The sequence below is a fragment of the Martes martes genome, assembly GCF_963455335.1.
Source record: "Martes martes genome assembly, chromosome: 8".
Lineage (NCBI taxonomy): Eukaryota > Metazoa > Chordata > Mammalia > Carnivora > Mustelidae > Martes > Martes martes.
Genome location: NC_137895.1, coordinates 130,721,790 through 130,737,900, shown reverse-complemented (window position 1 = coordinate 130,737,900; position 16,111 = coordinate 130,721,790). Strand labels below are relative to the sequence as shown.

The 16,111-nt window shown below is 38.0% G+C and overlaps 1 protein-coding gene across 1 annotated transcript in view; it reads right to left on the bottom strand.

The window, feature by feature from the left end:
* Positions 1-15,675, bottom strand: part of LOC308347975 (uncharacterized protein) — a 47,347-nt gene extending 31,672 nt beyond the window's left edge. The window contains exon 1 of the mRNA XM_080811820.1: positions 15,604-15,675. The gene's annotated coding sequence lies outside the window, so the exon portion shown is untranslated. The remainder of the gene's footprint in view (positions 1-15,603) is intronic.
* Positions 15,676-16,111: the final 436 nt, after the last annotated feature.

Below are 16,111 nucleotides of genomic sequence, written 5' to 3'. Positions count from 1 at the left end.
TTTCTCATTAGGTCATAGATTGTCTTCCTGAGTTGTCCATCTTTGTTTTCTTGAATTTTGCTGAGCTTTCTTAAAATGATTATTTCAAATTCTTTTTCAGATAACTCATGGATTTCCATTTCTTTGGGGTCAGTTACTGAGAAATTATTGTATTCCTTTGGTGTCAAGTTTCCTTGCTTTCTTGTGTTTCTTGTGACTCTGCATCAATGCTTGCACATTTGGGGGACCAGTCATCTCTTCCAGCCTTCTGGAACTGGCATCAGTGAGGAAAAACCTTCACCTAAAAGTGGTTGCAAGGGTTCCGGATGGGTGAGATACAGATCTCTGGTGCCAGAGACAGCACAGTGACATGGACTCCCGCTTCTGTAAAGCTCTCTGTCTGTCAGCTGAGGTCAGTGTTGGTGAATACTCAAGGGGTCTTCAGTGACCAAGAGTGCAGAGGTCTATGGGTGGCATCGATGGCTAGGGCTCTTGGGATCCTCAGTGACAAAGACTGCTAAGGTCCTTCTGTTCTCCTTTTCTGTTCACTGGGGAAGCTCTAGCCCATGCTATTCCTCATGGCACCAGGTCCAGCATGCTGATAGAGTGGTGCTTTGGTCCTGCAGGATGGGTGAATTTGCTGCAGAGGTGGCACCAGTGTCTGAGGTGCAATCATCACAGTGACTCAGGCGCATGAGGGAAGGTCGGCATATGGGGGGAACACATCAGTGGTGTAGGCCCAGGGAAGGTAGGGTGCACCACTCACCTGGGCCTATGGTGCAGCACAGGTGAGTCAGAGTCCCAGCTCTGGCCCCAGAGGGCAGGATGGAGAGCAGCAACAGCTCTCCATGATGGAATCATATGTAGAAGTTAAGACCCAGGTGGTAGAGTACAAAGCGGCAGTTGTAGCAGCTCAGCCTCTCTGACAATGGGTCAAAGCCCTGACTCAGAACCCAGAGCACAGCTGCTGAACACGAGCCCTGGTGATAGCCCATTAAAGCCAGACGTCAGGACCTAGGGGGTAGAGCACAGAGCAGCAGCAGCTCAGTCTGAACATGGTGGGTCAAAGCCATGAATTGGAACCCAAGCAATGGGGTGTGGAGCAGCAGTAATGTTGCCCCAGAGATGGCAAGTCATAGCAGCACAACTTTGAACTCAGGGTACAGGGTACAGAGCACATAAATAGTTTCTTATTACTTATTGTTCTTCAGCTTATATTTTATACTCCTTGACATATCTTGGGGATCTTATTTTTTTTTTCAAAGATTTTTTTTAAAGATTTTATTTATTTATTTGAGAGAGAGAGTGTGTGAATTTTGGGAAGGGGCGGAGGGAGAGAGAGAATCAGACTCCCTGCTGAGCAGGGAGCCTCATGCAGGGCTCCACACCAGGGCACCAGGATCACTACCTGAGCAGAAGGCAGATGCTTAACTGACTGAGCCACCCAGGTGCCCCTTCTCTGAGATTTTTTTATAATGTTAGTTTATCCCAACAGTTCCCAATTGATAGCCATTTTGACTGTTGTTGCTTTTTTATTAATATACACAATGCTGCAGTGAACATCCCCATTCATGTTTCCTTCAGCAAATCTGCAAGAATTTCTTACAGCAGATACTGAGAGAAATTGCTAGGTCTTAGATACACACATTTTAACTGACATTGCAAATTGTTCTCCTAAGAGGCTGTACCAATTTACTTTCATCAAAACTCCCACATCCTCTCCAGTTTTGCATATGAGTCACTTTGCAACATACCAAATTATATGAAAAAATAGTACTCCATTAGTCTAATCATCTTCTCATTTGTATACTGGCTTTCAGATTTCAAGATCTTTCTTGAATGCTTTTGTTCTTTCCTTTGCTCATTTTTACACTCATGTTGCTCTTTTCTTATTGATATATAAAAGTTCTTCAAACTAATAATTTATCTTTTGCCTATGTTGTAAATATTTTTGACTGTGCTCTTATCTCTTTAACTTTGCTAATAATGTCTTTTATCTCACTGAGGATTTTTTTAAGTATTACTGTTTTCTTTGTTTGATACAGATTTCTCATGCTTTTCCTTGATGGTTATATGAATCTTACTTAAGAATGCTTTCCTGTTCTAAAAATCAAACCTACTTGCCTATATTTTCTTCTAATGTTTTTATATTTCTATTTTCTTTACATTTAGATGTTTATCCTAGATGTTACATTTAGATGCTATATATAATCTGGACAGAATTTATTTTTATAATTAGTTAGTACAGATTTTATTTCATTAACATTTAATGTTTGCAAAGTTTGGAGCACTGGTGAAGAGGGCAAGCCCAAACATGGTGGTATTAACTTAGGAATACTGTTCAAATGCTTATAATATCCCTTAGCGCTTGTGGCTTTTTTCTGTGGGCTAGTTGAGATGTGATTAGTTGGGAGTGAGGGAAATGTTGGTTGGAAGCCTAGTAGCAGACACTATTTGATCTAGCTCAATGTAAAAAGAATATTTAGAAGTCAGTGCTGTTCTAAATGGCAGTTAGAGGAGGAGATGAAATCCCCTTGACTAGGGTCTGGCAGATGAGGGTCATGCCTCAGATGAAAGTTTGGGTTAAGAACCTTTAACTCTGGATGAAAAGCCAAGAGTCTGTGAGATCTTAGTGGAAACACAAAGTATGGCACATCTGAAGAGGAGAATGCATTATTCACTACAGGCTGGGCTATCCCATGGCATGACTAAATCCATCAATCTCAGTGGCTTAACACAAGAGAAAGTCTGATTCTCATTCACTTAAAGTCCACTGGGGAAGATGACTCTCCAGGGCCTCTCTCCTCCATCAGATAACTCAGGGATTCAGGCCACCTTCATCTTTTAATGAGGTCAATTCAACATATGGCTTCTCTGGTTACTGAGTCAGGGGGAGAGCAGGCTGAATATTCAGACATAACATTTTCTGTTTTCTAAGACAGATCTGGGAATGGATTACAACTTTGCTGCCTATACCCCATTGGTGAGAACCAGTCACACGGTCCACTCTAACTGGAAGGCAGGTTAAGAAATGTAGTCATCCCATGTACTCAGGAAGAGAAAGATTAAATGGAATTCAGTGATCATGCAGCACTGTCTTTACCACAGAGAGATTGAATTACATCCTATAATAGGGAAAGCCTACAAGAAGGTTTTCAACTACTCCACACATTAAAAAATTAATAATGGGTTCTCTAGGTCCCAAGTGAAAGTTTTGTTACACCAACTTCTCAAAAATAAAAGCTTGACCACCTGGACAGTTACACTCCATTAGCACCTGGACTACAGATACCTTGGGAGCAATTAAAGCAGAGAAGTCTCTCTCTCAAATGGATTTTTGTCAGTTCATTTGCAAAACACTTTGGTTCCCTTGGGAGGCAGCAAAGATAAAAATCTATCATGACATTCTTCCTTCTAGGCACATTCTAAGGCCTTTCCAGGGTCAGGAAAATGCATGGCCTGTCTAAAGTCAACAGCCAGGTCACTGTGTCAGAAATAGGATGAGAATCAGTATGTGGCTGCTTGTGCTTCTCCTGTGCACACATGAGGTCAAGAGATCTTCCCATTAGACAATGGGCCCTTTGCAGGTATGCTTTGGATTGGGGTTGGGGTGGCTAAAGAGGGTCAAGCAATTTGACTAAATCTCCTAACCCAGAATTCTTCCCTAAGCCAAATCAACAAAACAGATGTGGTTCTCCCATTAGCCTTTATTTGTTGTAATTACCCACTAATGTGCCTTTAAGGGATTTAGAGGCACATTAGCCTTGAGCTTTGCAACAAACCCAACAAGTCCCAGGTTGTTATGCTCTCATGACACTAAAGACTCAAATTTCCAACCTGCATGTGTTTTAAAGATGGACTGATTAGAATTCAACTGAGCAGAACCCTATGGAAGATTCATGCTCTATGAATTTAAAGAGATAGCCTGTATTTCCAGAATCCAGTGTGTTTTAATCCTGGAAACTTCAGGAAGCAGTATATATTGTGGAAAGAGAGATATGAGTCCCAGAGATCCCCAGACTGATTTTACTTCTCTCCTTATGACTTTTAGCTAAGGGCCTTTCAAGAAACACCAAACCTCTCAAAACCTCAAGTTCTCTCTTCCATGCAATGGACTGATGAGGAAACAACTGAGTCAAAGTGTTGTTTTGAGGATTGAGAGTGATGACAATTTAAAGTAACTGGCATGTACTAGCTGCTTAAAAATATTAGTTTCTCCTCACCCACCCCTTCTATCTCTGACAAATTTTCTTTTAATGATTTAATGTGCCCAACTGGGATTTCTACTTTTCACTTTCTTCCACTATCCAGTAGATGAATGCTGTGGAATAACCAAACATTTGAATAAGAAGGAAAAATTTCATGAATAACCATGTCAGTTCTCAGAAGTGAATTGGGACTAAATTATTTGACTCTTATGAACACATGCTCAATGTAAAGAAAATGCTTATTTCTCTCATTATTTCAGGACTTCTACCTCAAACACAAATGTAAAATGTTGATATATGCATTATTAAGCTTCTACACCTAAAGCACCAGAGAGTCCCCAAAAGTAGATACTTTGGGTTAATCATCATGACCTCCCTCGGGGCTCCTGGATATCTATGACCAGAAGGGTTAATGGTGTAGCAAATGGAGAATCCTACAGCATCCCAGGGAATTCAAACAGCTGTGACTAATAGACTTACACACAAGGGACACCGAAGAAATACCATATTTAGAGGAAATCTTCAATTTGCCAGAATATTTAAGAATGGAATTTTCTCACCAATTTCATCCCTGTTTAATTGAGAAAGAGCTAGAAAACCCTCCCTTTTTTTTTTTGTTTTGTTTTTGTTTTAACTTTGTTTTTGAAAGTCTTCCTAAAGTATAAATATTCCAAAGGATTTCTGAAGATGCTGGCTCTTATGACCTGGCTTTCTGGAGGACACTTTTTTCTTTTTCTTTCTTTCTTTTCTTGTTGTTGTTGTTGTTGTTTTATTTAAATTCAATTTAGTTAACATATAATGTATTATTAGTTTCAGGGGCAGAGTTTAGTGATTCCTCTGTTGCATATATCAATCCAGAGGACAACTTTTTCTAAGAAGAGAAAGGCAGCATAGATCAGGATGCTGCCAGACCTGGAATTTAGCTCTAGAATTCTCACTATTCTAGTCATGTGCCTTTGGATGCCTCTACGGGCCTCAGTTTCCACTGAAATATATTTAATTTTTTATAATGTGATGTTTAAGCATAAAAATTCAGCAAAAACATCTTAAAATGAGTGAATTTCTTTAAATGACAGATTGAGGGTCTATAGGTCACATTAGCAATTATGATCCTATTGTTATTATTATGACCTATGAAAGTCACTCCTATTAACAAGGATATTAAAAAAAAACAGTGCAAAGATTAGCCACAGGGCTGTTTGCTATAGTATAATTCAAAAGCATAAAAAATTGCAATCAACTCAAATGTTCTATGTATCTATCAAATGTTCTATGAATATACAGGCCTGGGATCTTTCTATGTGTCTTCCCTCCCATGTCTCCTTGATGGAAAAATTGACTACAGATACTTTGTTTTCTGGTTGTTTTTTTCCCATGTACAGTCACATATTGTGTTACATGAATCCTAATATTCAGGTCACAATATATGAGATTTGGAGCTGAGCCATGAGACATCAAGGTGAAGTTGTGTAAGAGACCATATTGGAGACCATATTTTTATCATGTGGTTTGACTCAAGACTGCCCAGTACACCGGTTCCATATGAATTTATACAATACATAAATAAATAAAACTGATCCAAACAGATTCTTTTTCTGAGAGCAGAAAGTAGCAGGGAACAATGGATTCCTGCAGGAAAAACAAAAAACAAATAAACAAAAAAACAAAAAGTCCAAATCACTAGTGGTCCATTGAACTGGCCTTGCCTTCTAAAGATGAGCCACTGTCCCAATTTTTCTTGAAATTTCATCTCCAGAATGTCTAAACAACCACAAAGACAGCTTTCCTGATTCCTCTATATTCTAATCTTAGCTTTTATTCCTTAAGTAGGACAGCTGTGTGTCTTCTTTGCAAACTGAAAGTGGTCCATATAAAGAAAATATTATATATAGACTTGTAAATAGATTTAAGATATATTAGCATAAAAGTAAGTATGGAACTCAATAACTTTTCAAAAATTACAAGAAAGGAATCAAGAAAGACATACATCAAAGGGTTAATAATGTATATATCTGTGAAAACATTCATATTTACTTCTATTTTCTCCTTTTTGCTTGTCTTTACTTTTTAGTTTTCCAACAAATAAAAGAGATTATTCTTATTAGAAGGAAGAAAGGGTTTTTTTCCCTCTTCATTTCAAAAATAGTAAGTTCTGTCCGGTTCAGGGACAAGAAGCCGTAGACTCACTTTTCCCTGCTCCTCCCCTGTAAAGACAACTAAATATCCTGGAACTGATTCATCAGAAAAATCAAAAAAACAATTCCTCAACTTGGAATAAGAAGATGCACTGGCTAGAGACCTTAAGTCTTCCAGATCAACATCACAGGGAGTCTCTTGAAATTTCTTTCTATGGTCCATCTAGCACAGACTGGGCATCAGAGATCTGCAACCTTGAATGACCCTCGGGCAGACAAATAGAAAAGTTTGCTCTCCCTGGACAAAGAACCAAGGGAGGGGTACCCCAGCGATACCTAGTGGAGAGATCTACCCTAATCCATACCTGAGGCAGCAGCAGGCTCAATCATCAGCCACAACAACCCAAACCCAGTGTTTCCAGAACCACCCATCCATTTACACTGGGCAGCCCTACAGGAATTAAGTAAGAGCTGAGCAGAGCCAGAAGAATGAAGTCAGCCAGAATAACATTGCAAGGACTCTGAAAATTAAATTTTCACTGAAACTATACCTCACAAAAACAGTCCAGGACCTAAATCTAACTAGTGTGGCTGCTTATTAGAAGCTGAAATAAGATCAAAAGTCTCTAAACATAACATTCAAGATGTCTAGGTTATCTTATATACCGTTATGTACCGATTTTACCTCCCAAAAATTAATTAATTAATTAATTAATTAATTAATGCTGGATGGGGGCACCTGGGTGGCTCAGTCGGTTACATGACTTCCTTTGGCTCAGGTCATTATCCCAGGGTTCTGGGACTGAGCCCCACATCGGGCTCCCCACTCAGTGGGGAGCCTGCTTCTCCCTCTCCCTCTGCCTACTGCTCTGCCTACCTATATTCTCTCCATCTCTCTAATAATAAATAAAATCTTTTTAAAAAATGATGGATGGTAACTAGACTTCTGGTAGTAACCACTTTGTAGTGTATACAAATATCAAGTAAGTGTGCTGTATGCCTGAAATTTATAGGTTATATACCATTTTACTCCAATTTAAAAAAAAAAGTCCAGATATAATCAAAATCACTCATCAAATGAAGAATCATGAAAAACACAACTTGAGTGAGAAAAGTCAATCATCTGACACCAACATCAAGAGGAAGCAGATAATGGGTTTCACTGAGAAGGATTTAAAAGTGGCCATTGTAAAAATGATTTCATAAACAATTATAAATTCTCTTGAAATTTTTTAAAAAATAGAAAACTTTAGCAAATAAGCTTTTTTTAAAAAAAGATTTTTATTTGCTTATTTGAGAGAGAGAGAGCAGGAGCACAAGCAGGGGGAGATGCAGAGGGAGAGAGAAAGGGAGAAACTGACCCTCTGTTGAACAGGGAATCCTAGACGGGACTCAAACTCAAGGCCCTGGGATCATGACCCAAGGCGAAGGCAGATGCTTAACCAACTGAGCCACTCCAGCATGCCAGCAAATAAGCTTTTTAAAAGAACCAAGTGGAAATTGTAGAACTGCAAAATAAAATAACTGCAATAAAAAATTCACCGGATGGGCTCAGTGGGAAAGTGCAGATAATAGAATTAGTGAAGCTGAAGACAAATCAATAGAGCTTATTCTAAAAGAAAATAAAGTAAAAAACAAAAAATTTTAATGAATAGATCCTTAGAACTTACAAGCAAAAATAAAAGTTAAAAAACATGTATCACTGAAGTGCCAGAACAAAAGGAAATAACGTAGGACTAAGAAGGTATTCAAAGAAACAATGGCTGAAAACTTCCCCAATTTGGTGAAAGATTTAAACAAATAGATCCAAGAAACTGAGCAAGCCAAATAGCATAACTTCAAAGAGATTGCCACAAAAGACATCACAATGATACTTCTGAAAACAAAAGATAAAAAATCTTGGTAACATTCAGAGAGAAATGTTATATTACCCATAGAGGGACAGCAATTTGAACTAAAGCAGATTTCTCATTTGAAACCATGGAGGCCAGAAAGAAGTGACACAATATTTTTCAGTTGCTAAAAGATACATATTGTCAACAGTGATTTCTTTACCTGGCAACAACATGTTTTAAGAATGAAGAGGACATAAAGACATTCTCAAATGAAAGGAAACTAATAGAACTAGTCACCAGCAGACCTACCCTTAAAGAGTTACTAAAAAAAGCACTCAAAATACAAAGAAATAATAACAGAAGGAGGCTGGGAGGCTCAGACCTTCATAAAGGAAAAAAGACTATCCAAATGAGTGAAACTTAGGAGTAAATATAATAGACTATTCTTCACCTTGTGATAGTCCTAAGTTACACTTTATGGTTAAAGCAAAAATTGTAACACATCACCATCTCTTATGTGGTGTTTAATGTATGTAGAGCAAACCCTGAAGATAATTGTTTTTTCCCAGTATTTTTAAAAGTGGGGAGAGTAAAGGGACCTAAGTAGTTTCAAAACTTTAAGCAGTAAATCATCAATACCCATAGGCTGTGATAAGATATATATATGAATGATAATATATATATGTGTGTGTGTATATACCTCAAGAAAACTATATATACAAAATGCTAAAAAAACGCTATAAGTAAATCAAAATATAATTTCAAAAAATGTTCAAGTAGTCCACAATAAGACAAGAAAAAGGAAATAGAGAAATGAGAAACAGAGAACAAGCAGAAAATAAAAGAATAAAATGGCAGACTTAAGTCCTAATATCAATAATTACTTTACATGTAAATCATCAAAATACAGCAATTAAAAAACAGTGAGTGGCAGAGAGTATTTTAAAAACATAAACAGCTAAATGTTGTCTATAAGTAATGTCTATCAAAAATAACTCTATGCATCAAACAACAGAGCTTCAAATACATAAAATAAAACTATTAGATCTGAAAAGAGAAACACACTATTATAGTTGGAGACTTCAACGCCCCACTCTTACCAGTTGATAGAACTACTAGACAGAACACCAACGAGGATATAGAATTCAATAATACGATCAACCAATAGGGTGTAATTGACATTTACAGAACATTCCACCTTAGTGTAGCAGAATGCACATTAGTTTCAAGAGTCCCTGGAATGTTCACCAAGATAGACCATATTATGACTTGTAAAACAAATTTAAAAATGTAAAAGAATTGAAATCATACAGAGTATACTCCTGTCCATAATGCGAGTTAAAATAGAAATCAACAATAGGAGGACGACAGAAAATCTTTCAAACACACATAAATTTAACAATTTAATAATAACAAATTATTTAAAATTCTAAATAATCCATGGCTGGTATAGAGAACTGAATAAAAATGGAAATACAACATCATAAAACATATTAAAATCTTGGAAACACATCTAAAACAATGCTGGAGGGAAATTTATCATCCTAAATGCTTATATTTGAAAACAGGACAGTTCTCAAATCAAGAATCTAAGTTCCTATCTCAAGAAACTAGAAAAAGAAGTGCAAAATAAACCCCAAGCAAGCAGAAGGAAGGACATAGTAAAAATAGAGCAGAAATAAATGAAATTTTGGAAAAGGAACTAGCAGAGAAAATTAATGAAACAAAAAGCTGGTCCTTTGGGGAAAACCCAATGTCTAACAAGACAAAGATAAAAAGAGAAGACACAAATCACCAATATCAGTAATGAAGAAGGGAAAACCACAACAGATCTTTCAACCATTAAAAGAATAATAAAGAATACCATGAACAACTTTATGATCATAAATTCAACAATTTAGAAGAAATAGACCAATTCCTCCAAAACCACAAACTATCATAACTCAGCCCAGATTAAGTGGGTAATTTGAATAGTTCTAGAACACTAAAAGGAATTGAACTTATAATTTCAAAGCTCCTGAAAATAGTGTCACTGGAGACTTTTACCAAACATTAAAAGAACTCACACCAATTTTATAGAAAATTGAAGAAGAAGGAACACTTTGCAACTCATTTTATGAGGTCAGTATTACCCTGGTATCAAAACCAGACAAACCAGGAAAGACAAAACAAAACAAAGACCTGCAGATCAATGTATCTCATAAATTTATGTAAAACCCTCCACAAAATATTAGCAAATCAAATCCAGAAATGTATCAAAGGAACACTATACTACCACCAAGTGAGATTACATATTAACAAGTTAAAGAAGAAAATTCACATGATCACTAATTTATACAAAAAGAGCATTTGACATAATTCAACAAACTCTCAACAATTATGATAAAAACTCTCAACAAACTGGGAATAAAGGGGAACATTGTCAACCTCATAAAGAGCATCTACAAAAATCCTGCAGTTAACATCGTGCTTAATGGTTAAAGACTGAATCAGGAACAAGACAAGGATAGCTGTTCTCACCACCCTTACTCAACATAGTAATGGGAGATCTAGTCAGTGCAATAAGGAAAGAAAAAGAAAAAAATATATACAGATTGGAATGGAAAACATAAAACTATTTGCAGAGGAGATGACTGTCTACATGGAAACCTCCAAGAAGTCCACAAACAAACTTCTAGAACAAACAGATTAGTCCATTAAGGTCATAGGATACAAGACTAATGCATAAAAGTCTATTTTATTTCTGTATGCCAATAAGGAATGTGTTCAAACAAAATTAAAAGTGCAATACCATACACAATTACTCCAAGAAAATTAAATATATAGGTGTAAATTTAACAAAACAAGTAAGGATCTGTATGTTGAAAATTACAAAATGCTCACTTTTTTTTTTTTTTTTTTAAATAAAAAGACCTAGGGGCACCTGGGTGGCTCGGTGGGTTAAGCCTCTTCCTTCAGCCGAGGTCATGATCTCAGGGTCCTAGGATCGAGCCCCACATCGGGCTCTCTGCTCAGAAGGGAGCCTGCTTCCCGACTTCCCCCCCCCCCACTCTCTGCCTGCCTCTCTGCCTACTTGTGATCTTTGTCTGTCAAATAAATAAATAAAATATTTTTAAAAAAATAAAATAAAATAAAAAGACCTAAATAATTGGAGAGATATATCATGTTAATGCATTGGAAGATTCAATATAATAAAGTTTTCAATTCTCCCCAAACTAACCTATAGGTATAAAATAATTCCTGTCAAAATCCTAAAAAAAATGTTTTATATAAATAGGCAAGCTTATTCTTAAGCTTATACAGAAAGCAAGAGGCCCTGAAATAGCCCAAACAATTTTGAAAACAAAGAATAAAGGAGAAGGGGTCATTCCTTGTGATATTAGGGTCTACTATATGCTATAATAATCAAGACTGTATGATACTAGTAGACTGCACAAGAGGACCTAGAAATAGATCTACACAAATACACCCACTTAATTTTTGACAGAGAAAAAAAAATTGAAAAAAAGAAAGGCAGCTTCCTAAAAATAAGTAAATAAATAAAAGATACTGGAAAATTGGAAATCCATATAGGAGAAAAAATAAACCTCAACCTAAATCTCATTCCTTATGCAAAAATGAATTCAAGGTGTTACTGGCTGGCTCAGTTGGTGGAGCATATGACTCTTGACCTCAGGACTGTTAGTATAAAGATTGAGCATAGATGTTACTTAAAAATAAATTCTTTTTTAAGAAATGAACTCAAAATGCATCATGGACTTAAATACAAATTGTAAAAATATAAAATTTGAGGGGATAAATAGAACATCTTTAGGACCGAGGACTAGGGAAAGATTTCTTAGATTTGTTACCAAAAGCACAATCCAGAAAAATAAAAATTTATAAATTGGACCAAATCAAAATTTTAAAAACTTGGCTCTGTGAGTGACCTTATTAAGATGAAAAAGCAAATTACAGAACTGGAGAAAATATTTGTAGATCATATATCCAATAGAGGACTCATACCTAAAATATACGTGAAGAACTCAAAAGTCAATATTCTAAAAAATCCAATTAGAAAATAGGCAAAAGAGTTGCATAGATTTTTTTTCACTAAGAGGATATATAGACTGCAAATAGGCCTATAAAAAGATGTTCAACATCATTAAGCATTAGGAAAACTCAAATTAAAATCACAATGATATGTCACTATGTACCTATTAAAATGGGTAAAATTAAAAAGCAGTTATAACACCAAATGCTGGCAAGGATGAGGAAAAACTGAATTACTCATACATTGCTGGCAGGAATGTAAATGGCACAACCACTCTAGAAAATAGTTTGCAGTTTCTTTTAAAACTAAAAATGGGCTTACCATACAACCAGCAGACACACTCTTGGGTATTTAATCCCAGGTTGGGGGGGGGATTTATTTTTATGTAGAAGACTTAAAGAAATTTAAAACAGCATTATTCATAAGAGCCAGAAAGTGGAAATAATCTAAGTATCCTTCAGTGGGTGAATGGTTGCAGAAACTGTGGTACCTTGAGATCATGGAAGCCCATTCAGCAATAAAACAGAATGGACTGTTGCTACAAGCAATAAGCTGGGTGAATTTCAAGGAAATCATGCTGAATGAGTGAAAAAGTCAGTCTCAAAAGGATATAAACAACATGATTCCACTCCTAGGTTACAGAAATAATATAATCACAGAGATGGAGAACAGATTAGAGTTTGCCCAGGTGAGGAGAGAGAGTAGACGTGACCATGACATGACAGTAACATGGTGGAGCCTTGTGGTGAGGTTTCAGTCATGTGTCCTGTTTGTGGTGGTAGCTACCAAAGCTGCATATGACAGAATTGCATAGAGCTACACACACACACACACACACACACACACACTCACAAGGACCTGTATACTGATGCCATGTGAATAAACGCTGTGGACTGTACCAATGTCAGTTTCCTGGTTTTGCTATTACACTATAGTCACGTGAGATGTTAACTTTGAAGGAGATCGGGTGAAGGCGCGCCAAACCTCCCTGCACGTTTCTTTGGAGCTCCTTGTGAATCTATATAGTTATCGCCAAATGAAAAGTTAAAAATATTCACAAGTGCTATTTGAAATATTTGCTTCAGGAAGAAACACATTTTCTTCAGCACTTATGTTCATTATTTTTCTCTAGAATTTCCCAGAAAAACAGACTGTATTCAGGATACAAATGGGAAATAATAGCACAATAAAAAGGAAGATGTCTTAAAATTACATGGTTAATAATGATCCTGGTACACCTGAAAACCACTCAATCTAAAATAATTTATCTGGGCTATAAACAATAAATGTACATATAAAAGTATATAAATGATATATTAATATATAATGAATATAATATTATATATGTATATAAAGATATATATATATAAAGGCAGTCTTCCAGCTACTTCATAAGTGGTGGACATAAAGACAGGACAAAGTGGTATGGACTAAGGATGGTAAACCTGAGTTTAAAGAAAGGTGGCCCACGCCTTTGGAGATGGCATCTGGGCATTGAGGAGCAAACAGAAGGGAAGGACAGGAAACCTGCTTTGAGGAATGAGCTAGAAGGAGCTGTGTAAGAAGACGGCAACCAGCTCTTAGTGCCTACGTCGTATAAAACATTAGACCGGTCACTCTGTCAAATAAATTAAAAAAAAAATAAATCAGACCAGGGCCACAGGGGGGAAAAAAAAGAGAAAGAAAACTGGAATGAGGAAGAGATTGAGAAAGAAAATCCTCTGGAGTCAGAACTCAAGGCTCTGAGAAAGTCACAGGAAAAAAAGCAAAAGCAGGTCAAGCAGCCAGGTAGGAGTCATAACAACTGTTACTATCTTACTGTGTGAGATACTTCCCTTCCAGTGAGAGACAGAAACACAAACTACTCTGGCCACCTGGATTATGTTACCATTTAATTGTTTGCCTAGAATTAAATGGTTTGAGGGACTAGGAGATCCCAGAACCTTTCTCCTTTGTACTCACTGTCTGAAATAAATTGTCCTGTTTGCCAATTTGCTTTTCCACAAAGAGAGGCTCCATCCTGTCTCTGATTTTTTTTTTCAAAAGCCTATTTCTGCATTTTAAAATTCATTTTCAAGACTCTATTTAGCTGAGATGAGAGTAAAACCATTTAATGACTAAAGTTTGGAATCTAAGTAGATGAAATTATTTATGTAGATCATTAGAAATACATGAGTGGCCTCCCTGGCTTCCTGTCTAGGGAAAGCTTATCATTAAATATGTTTCCTAGCCGTTACCAAAACTGATGCAACACCCAGTTCAACCTTCCACAGACCCTCGTTTATATTTCCAAAAGCAACAGCTCTTTTCGGCAAACAATGAACATACTTGTTATGGGTTTAAATTAGAATTCTTCATTTGCGGGGCGCCTGGGTGGCTCAGTGGGTTAAAGCCTCTGCCTTCAGCTCAGGTCATGATCCCAGGGTCCAGGGATCGAGCCCCGTGTCAGGCCCTCTGCTCAGCAGAGAGCCTGTTTCCTCCTCTCTCTCTCTGCCTCTCTCTCTGCCTGCCTCTCTGCCTACTTGTGAACACTCTGTCAAATAAATAAATAAAATCTTAAAAAAAAAAAAAAAGAATTCTTCATTTGGAATTTGTGGATATGGGGATATTCTGGGAAACATCCAGGAAAAAAAAAAAAAAATCCTGCCAAGGGTTCAGCAAACAGTTGCGTAACCCTCTTTTTATCTGGGGTGTTGACCCAGCCATTGGTTCCATGTTTGCTGTGGTGAGTTCAGCAAAGCTGGTTCCCACGGCAACTGTAATCCCTGAACAGAGCCTGCTCCATTGGTGGTCAGTTACAACACGCTTTGTCCTGTCAGTGTCCTGCCACCGACTGAATGGAGAGACAGAAACAAGCACCTTCAGTAAACATGACCCAGTGAGGGTGGTGGCCTCCAGCTGACGGCAGTGAGCCGCCTGGAAGGCTCTGGAAGAACCCTGGCAGGGACACAGGCAAGCCACCTCCCAAAGGAGTTCCTTTCAAAGAGGGTCTCTTAGTTGGGGGGTTGAATGGCCTGAAACTATCCCATCCATCCCATCTCAGGGCCAAGGAATGATCTTTGGATTGACAGATCTTTTTGGATGACTATGGCCATCGATGAATTTGGGACTCTCAAAGGGAAACAGTTTATAGTCAGTTTCTTACTGAAATCTACAAGGCGGAGATGGGGGAGGAGGGGATTGAGGGCAGGGAGCAGCCCCGCTGGACTCCAGCTGGGTGAGGGCAGGCACATGCTGATCGGGGACCACCAGCACATGACCCGTCCCCGCGGGGCCAGCCGTGCCCTTCACTAGGCGCAGCCCTCACTCAGCTGCATGCAACCAGGGCCGCCGGAGCAGGGTGGCGTGGGAGGCCCTGGGACCCCACGGAAGTGTCTTGAAAGTTCAGAACTCACTGGCCATCGCAGACTTACTTGCGTGGTTTCCGGGCTCCCCTTCCATTCATATTTACTGAGTGAGTCGTCCGGTGCCAGCACGCTTTTGACGGCTCACGAAATTCACACGTACATCCCAGTTGATAACGAGAGTCCCGCAAGGAACAACCAGCCCAGGCTTTGGCTTCCCTAACTTCCAAATCAGTGCCTGATCTCTTTAAAATTCCTTTTGCCAAATCTCTCTCTCCAGACAGAGAGGAAAATCATTAATTTTATAATGAGACATATTAACAGGAAGAGTGGATTTCAACTGGAACGTGGTTCTCTGTTCAGGGGCACTGGGTTCAGGTCTGTTTACCTAAACCGGACTGGACTGTGTACTCACTCACTTGTTACATTGAGAGTTGCTTATAGCGGTGGTTCTCACCTGGTTGTGCTTCAGAACCATCTGGAGACCTTGGATGTACAGGTGCCAGGTCACATTGCAAACACATTCCCGGGGGAGGAGGGGGTCCAGATACCGGTATTTTTTATTCTGCTTTTCTGC